The sequence below is a fragment of the Mesoplodon mirus genome, assembly GCF_964341445.2.
Source record: "Mesoplodon mirus genome assembly, chromosome: 3".
Lineage (NCBI taxonomy): Eukaryota > Metazoa > Chordata > Mammalia > Artiodactyla > Ziphiidae > Mesoplodon > Mesoplodon mirus.
In genome coordinates this window covers 158050920-158058638 of record NC_138978.1, presented here as the reverse complement: position 1 = coordinate 158058638, position 7719 = coordinate 158050920, and the positions used below count along the sequence as shown (strand labels likewise).

At 40.0% G+C, this 7719-nt stretch overlaps 1 protein-coding gene across 2 annotated transcripts in view; it reads left to right on the top strand.

The window, feature by feature from the left end:
• Nucleotides 1-7719, top strand: part of RNF2 (ring finger protein 2) — a 56422-nt gene that overhangs the window by 681 nt on the left and 48022 nt on the right. Inside the window, exon 1 of one of the 2 annotated variants that reach the window (XM_082615437.1) lies at nt 354-435. The exons of the other annotated variant lie outside the window; for it this stretch is intronic. The gene's annotated coding sequence lies outside the window, so the exon portion shown is untranslated. Of the gene's footprint in view, nt 1-353; nt 436-7719 lie in introns of those variants that run through there. 2 annotated transcript variants of the gene reach the window in all.

Here is a 7719-nt window from a genome sequence, read left to right as displayed (position 1 = left end):
GCAGGGTTTTCCTCCCCGGGCTTCCCCCTCGCAGCCGGGGGTGTGTGTCCGCACTGTGGAGGGTGAGGTAGGGGCGCTTTGTGCAAATAGCACGCTTCCCCCCGGGGTGCTGGAGTCCGGGTTCGAGCGCAGAGGCTCTCCTCGGCGTCGGGGTTCCCTGTAGACTGCGGGGAGACCCCTCCTGGTGAAAACATTCCTGGACTGCTGCTTGCTTGCTCGGGAGTATCTGTTGCTGCTTTCTAAAACCGCGAGGTTGCCCCGGAGGAGTCGTGGGGGGAGGGGGTGTCTTGGTTTGTTTCTGATGGAAGCTTCGCGTTTTGAACCCAGTCGTGTACGCTGAGGTCTTTGGTACCGAGTGTCGCCGGGGAGCCCTCGTCCTGGTTGTCAGGATCATTTCCCTCCTACAGACGTTGCCTCCCTGCTCCCAGAGATACTGTGAGTAAAAATTGGTCTCTAAAACTTTGAGGTTCATTCCGATTATTTGGCCCCTAAGACCAATTATAGGCTTATCTCCTTGAATCTTTTTTGGGTATCTATTGCCTGGCTGTCAGAAGTTTTAGAGAATGTGTACCTTTTACGTGGTAAAATGGTTTGAAAATGTCAGGTTTCTCGAAAGTGTGTAAAAATACTTGTTTGCTGTGAAAAGGGTAGCTTTGCATTCGGTATTGTAGTAATATGGTTTACTTCTTTTAAAAAGTAAAAAAAATTGAGACATGGTTTCATTGTTTTAGACTGAGAATTATGTTGAAAACTAATGTATGTGTGATTTGCATCACACAGTCTACTTTTGGTAGTTCCAAGATGATGAGCTGGAATACTTAGTGTAATTGGCAGATAATCTACTTTCCTCACTTGCATTAGAGTGTAGTTGTTCAATATTTTAATAACTTAGATTGGTGTTAGAGCTTGGTTTTAAAGTGAGTGTTTCATCCTTTGATTTATAAAGCATTTAAATGGCAGCAATATGCCTCTTGGTTATTCCTTTTTCCCCCTAAAATTTCTACTTGTCACAATCAACAGGTATCTTTTAAAATCTTGTTTGTACATTTAACGTGATTTTTAGTAAAATAATGGGTAGTTATATAAGACTCCATTTTCCAAAGCTAACACAGCAAATATGGCCCCTTACTTTTTCTAAGGATTGGAGATAATTTCCTTCAGGTACCGTTGTGGAATACACATTTGAGGTAAATTATAGTAGTTGTGAGAGTGAAACGGAGAATTTGTGAAGGAAAACTGCCTGAGTAGGCTAGTCCGCTTGAGTATTAGAAAAATATGCTGATGGTCCTCAAATGTGCTGCATAGAAAGATTTTAAATTAGAACCATTAACATAACGTAGACAATGCAGAAGACATTCAACAGTCTGCGAATTTTGAGTTTTTTCCTCTGCCTGTGTGGAACACTCAGACTGCTAGCTCCCAGGTTTGTGTGGATAGAAATACGGAGCAGGTCAGCAAACATCTTTGGAATTTCATTTGTCTATTACTGACCTTCAGCATGTGGTGTCAGGTCTGTCTCTTTAATTTGATTTATTCGTGATTTGTGTTTATATTATGCAGTCTTTGGAGTAAAGGTGATATATGTCTAATGAATAATATATAACCAGATGTTTCAGTGACAGTTTCATTTCTATACATTAGCACAGAAGCATAATTCCTTCTAGCAAGAAAAGTGAGTTAACATTAAAATGCACTTTATTAAAATTACGGCAGCATTTCTGGTGTGACTTAAGCACCTCACACCTTTGTATCGACTCATTTGTTAAATCTGGGGAAACTAGACAGTGTATCACAGTTTGCAGTTTTTTTTTTTTTTTTTTTTTTTTTTTGCTGTACGCGGGCCTCTCACTGTTGTGGCCTCTCCCGTTGCGGAGCACAGGCTCCGGACGCACAGGCTTAGCAGCCATGGCTCACGGGCCCAGCCGCTCCGCGGCACATGGGATCCTCCCAGACCGGGGCACGAACCCGTATCCCCTGCATCGGCAGGCGGACTCTCAACCACTGCGCCACCAGGGAGGCCCCACAGTTTGCAGTTTTTAAAAAGGGAAAAATACTGTGAGATTATGTACAGTCAGACGGCGTACAGATCTACACTTGATTTTTAATTAATGTTTGTTACTCGTGGTGTGGAAGACAGACATTGTCGTCAGACATTAGTTATTAAATTTCCTGATGTTTTTCATTTCTTTGGAATCTTTCAAGATATCAATGTTATTATAGTAACTTATTGAATGTTTATTTGCATTTAAGTGAGTAGATCCCCATATAATTTGGGTACAGAGGTACAGTAAAATTTACCCTGTCCATTCTCTGTAGATCCAGATATCCTGTCTATTCCCCCCCCACCCCCCCAAGACTTTCACTTTTTCTACCTAATGTGTCAGACGGGTCCTCTGGTGACTCTTGTAAGGTGTATAGCTTGGTTGATTTTACATGGATATACTGACCGTGGTAATGGGACTTCTGGCAGTTAAGTAGCAACTGGTGTTAGTATGTCCATGGGCAGGAGCTAGGTGATGAGTCCCCGAATTATGCTAAGGGAGTACGTGGCCCACTCTCCACTTTATGCTTTGTGGAGGAACCCCAGTGGAACTGGCATGGACTTTAAACTTCAAAATTTTTTTCACTTCTCTTTTGTCTTATGGATGTTAGGCAGCCGAAGTGGACTAATATGTCTGGGGCTAGTGATACCTTTTCTTGGATGCTCAGGAACTATATACATACGTTACTAAGAATTCTGAGAAAGATTCTCATTGCTTGACTTTTCCTTCTCTCTACGTATCTGCCATTTTGTCATAATTAAAAAAAATCAATTTATTAAGTACAATAATGAAAAATTATCAGTATTATTATTATTTTGCGGTACGCGGGCCTCTCACTGTTGTGGCCTCTCCCGTTGCGGAGCGCAGGCTCAGCGACCATGGCTCATGGGCCCAGCCGCTCCGCGGCATATGGGATCTTCCCGGACCGGGGCACGAACCCGTGTCCCCTGCATCGGCAGGCAGACTCCCAACCACTGCGCCACCAGGGAAGCCTGAAAAATTATTTTTGAAATTAACCTCAGATTAAATTGTCTAATGAGGGCATTTTATTAAATGAAGTAACAAACCGTAACATTTGAACAAAGCATTTTGGTCATTTGTTTTCAACAGTTGCGTTGATTTGGGGCTCTCCTGCAAGAGGGATTTCTTTTTGTTCCTATGCTGTAGCGTGTAGTTGTAGTTTATGAAGAAGTTAGATTCTAACGTCAGTGCGTAAAATGAAAAACACATGTAAGAAATTATGCTTGAAAATCCCTTAGGATAGGAAAACATACCAGTAAGTTCAGTTCATCTTTAGTGTTGGAATAGATTGTTGTTTCTTTTGTTGAACACTAGATGAAGTAGTCAGCCTGCAGTATGGGCTGTGTTGAACACAGCAAAAAAAAAAAAAAAAAGTCTTTAAATGTAAGAATCACATTCAGCGTGGCATCATGCTCATACCAGGAGAGACTTGTGGGAACTGAGACCACTGAGGAACAGCAGACCAGCTCCACTATCTCACATTTTCTCTAGGATACATGTGCTCTAGTGAGAGGACGTGGCGGGGGGGTGCTTGGAATAGTCTGAACTGTTTAAATGTTTCTTGTTTCCTCTCTTTTTTTTCCTTTGCAAGCTGAATAATTTAAATCACAAAAGTTAAATGATTTTTTAATTGCAATTTAATAGACACAAATTTAAAGTGTTTGGTGTTTTTTTTTCTAAAATGTATTTTACCTGTAACTCCAATGTTCCTTTGCTTTTCCCTTCAGTAAAGAAGCAAGGTATCTCAGAGGAGAGCAGCTAGAATCACTGTGATTAACAATGTGTTAGTGTCCAACAGAGAAAACAAACTTCAATAGGAATTTGAACAGAGGGGATTTAATATAGGGAGGTGGTTAGACGAGTGTTAAGAGCGAAAAGAGAACGTTACTCAGAGAAGAGGTTCTACTGGCCTGGTTCTGAACTTTTGAGGTCAGCCTTGTTGAGCTGCTGATGAGTTCTGGGGGATACTGAAAGAAGCTGGAGGCTGGAACCAATTGCTGCTGCCAGTAACTGGAAGGAAGTCCCCTCACCCCTCTTCCTGCTTTCCCATCTCCATTCATTACCTCCATTGGCAAAGCCTAACAGGGAGCCCCCTGGCAGAAGAGTTGGTGAAATACAGTTGCACAGTCTCAGCCTAAGCACCACAGAGCAGTCTAGAGTGGTGGTTTTGGAGTTGAGAGACAGGGAGTAAATTACCTGCACAAGTAGTATAGATTAAAATAATTTAAATAGGGAAACCTGTCCTTACTTTGCCTGTTCAAAAAACATTTATTGATTATCTTCTGTGTGCCAGACCTTCTGCTAGGGATTAGGGATAGAAAAATGAAGCGAATAGGGTCTCTTATTCAATTGAATAAGCAGAGATGACAAACTACCATGCAGTGTGTTAAATGCAGTAACAGATAAGTGATATGCTTTGGGAACCTAAAGGACATAGCTACCTACTTGCCTCTTCTCTTCCCAGCTAAACCTAATGACTACTGTTTTTATTTGGTATCTTGATCAAATCCAACTTCATTCTGTTTGACTGGTGTCCTATGAAAGCTGTTTCTCTGAGATGCCTCAGATTTATCATGCAGTTATTGTCATTAGCTAAGCATTTCTCTGTGCTTTATTTTTCTAGATTATAAAGACCATCATTTTCTCTGCACTTATAGCCTAGCCTAGTACTTCACGCACAGAAGATGTTTGAGGAATATTTATTCTTGCAGTGGATAATGGGAATTAAAGTATTGCTCATTACCTTTGTAGACATTGTTTCCTCCTTCCAAGGTCATTAGAAAATAGTTTGGCTAGAGTGTTATGATTTTATAGATACGAGAATTGAAAGATTTAAATAATTGGTTAATGTGAACTATATAGTACAAGTAACTGATCTACAAATAGGACTTTGGATTTCTGATGTGTTATATTCCAGATCCAGCAGTTTTGGCAGGGATTTTGTTTGATGGCTAAACAAAATCCTCTTCTACTTCTCATTTTAGAGCCTAATGTTCTAAAATCTCAAATTATTTTGGGGTGGGGGGAGGAAGAAAAGAAGCCCCTCATTTTATTTCTTAAAAATAAAAACATCATGCAGTTTCTGTTTACATTGTTCTTTTTAGTTGTCTACTGTTTTCTTTTTTCTACTCACTGTGTTGATTATACTACCTCTATTAGCTATTGTAAAATGTGCAAATCTGCATACTTCATTTCGACTTCTTTTTCAGAAGAGTGTTCTGCGTGTTTCCCCCACCATACACAGACTATGTAGATTTAACTTAAAACCAACTGATTTTTCACTTATAAAAAGATGTATGCCTCCATGCCAGTAATTGCATTAAATCCTCACTATTTACACTATTTACTGTATAGAGTCTAATTCAGTCTGGGACGGCTGTCTGTATAGAGTCTAATTCAGTCTGGGACGGCTGTCTTGGAATCCAGCCAAATGTTTTGTAGAAGGCTTTCCTGTATTACAGAAGGGGTAGTGTTGTGTGTAGTAGAAGGAGCTTCAGAATTGAAGGCAGGAGACTTGGTTTCTAGGTCTGGTTCCACTACTAGCAAATTTCTTGGCCTTTCTGTTTTCTTTTCTAAAATAATAATAATAAAAAAATAGCACTCTCGTTGACCTTCCAGGTTATTTGTAAAGGTTTAAGAGGTAATGTAAAGAGCGTTATAAATATAAGAGGGTGTATTTGAAGAAAGAGAGAGGGACAGATTGATCTGTGGCATGGATCTTGAGAGAGAGATAGACAGAGATTGATCTGTGACATAGTTGTGTGTCTACTTTCAAGTTTTTGAGTCTCCATATTTAAAAGAAGATTTTTAGGGTGAAATGGAGTGTGGGAGGAGTTGTGGATGTCCTATAACCCTACTTTTCCCAAGTCTGGTCAATAGTGTAGTATTCCCAATCTCCTTAAATAATTGTCTGTTAAGGTTGATGTGCTTCATTAATTTCCTTTCACCAGGGCTAAATGCCTTATGTCATGAGACAATACCCCAAATTTATACACTTAGGCACAGAACTACCACTTTGCAGATTGTTTAAATGACAAGGGCCTAAGGGAGTAGAAGAAATAGATGCTGTTACTATTTTGACTGGAAGTTAACTATTTTGGTTTTGTTTTATTTTTGTTGTTTTATAATACCAATTACAGAAAATCTCTGTGCTTTTTTTTATTTTTTATTTTTTTGGTTACGTCAGGTCTTAGTTGTGGCATGTGAACCCTTAGTTGCTGCATGCATGTGGGATCTAGTTCTCTGACCAGGGATCAAACCTGGGCCCCCTGCATTGGGAGCTTGGAGTCTTAACCACTGCACCACCAGGGAAGTCCCTCTCTGTGCTTTTAAAAAGACCCTTAGCAAGATTAGAAATTATACCTGTTGTTTAGTTTTTTTTATTAACACCTTTATTGGAGTACAATTGTTTTACAATGGTGTGTTAGTTTCTGCTGTATAACAAAGTGAATCAGCTATACATACACATATATCCTCATATCTCCTCCCTCTTGTGCTTCCCTCCCACCTTCCCTATCCCCCCCCTCCAGGTGGACACAAAGCACGGAGCTGATCTCCCTGTGCTGTGTGGGTGCGTCCCACTAGCTATCTGTTTTACCTTTGTAGTGTGTAAATGTCCATGCCACTCTCTCACTTCGTCCCAGCTTACTCTTCCCCTCCGCGTGTCCTCAAGTCCATTCTCTAGGTCAGCGTCTTTGTTGCTGTCTTGCCCCTATGTTCTTCAGAACCTTTTTTTTTTTTAAGATTCCATATATATGTGTTAGCATATGGTATTTGTTTTTCTCTTTCTGACCTCACTCTGAATGACAGTCTCTAGGTCCATCCACCTCACTTCAAATAACTCAATTTCATTTCTTTTTATGTTGTTTAGTTCTAATGAATTTAATTTCGTATCCTTGATCTTAAAAGTTTTTTTTGTTTCTTTGTGGGTAAATATGAAGAATTTTTTTTGAATTTGATTTTATTTTTTTATACAGCAGGCTCTTATTAGTTATCCATTTTATAGTTATTAGTGTATATATGTCAATCCCAATCTCCCAGTTCATCATACCACCACCACCACCATCACGCCCCGCCACTTTCCCCACTTGGTGTCCATACATTTGTTCTCTACATCTGTGCCTCCATTTCTGCCCTGCAAACCGGTTCATCTGTACCATTTTTCTAGGTTCCACGTATATGCGTTAATATACAATATTTGTTTTTCTCTTTCTGACTTACTTCACTGTGTACGACAGTCTCTAGATCCATCCATGTCTCCACAAATGACCCAATTTCATTCCTTTTTATGGCTGAGTAATATTCCATTGTATATACATACCACATCTTCTTTATCCGTTCGCCTGTCGACAGACATTTAGGTTGCTTCCATGACCTGGCTATTGTAAATAGTGCTGCAATGAACATTGGGGTACATGTGTCTTTTTGAATTATAGTTTTCTCTGGGTATATGCCCAGTAGTGGGATTGCTGGGTCCTATGGTAATTTTATTTTTAGTTTTTTAAGGAAGCTCCATACTGTTCTTCATAGTGGCTGTATTAATTTACATTCCCACCAACAGTGCAAGGGGGTTCCCTTTTTTCCACACCCTCTTCAGCATTTGTTGTTTGCAGATTTTCTGATGAAGCCCATTCTAACTGCTGTGAGGTGATATTTC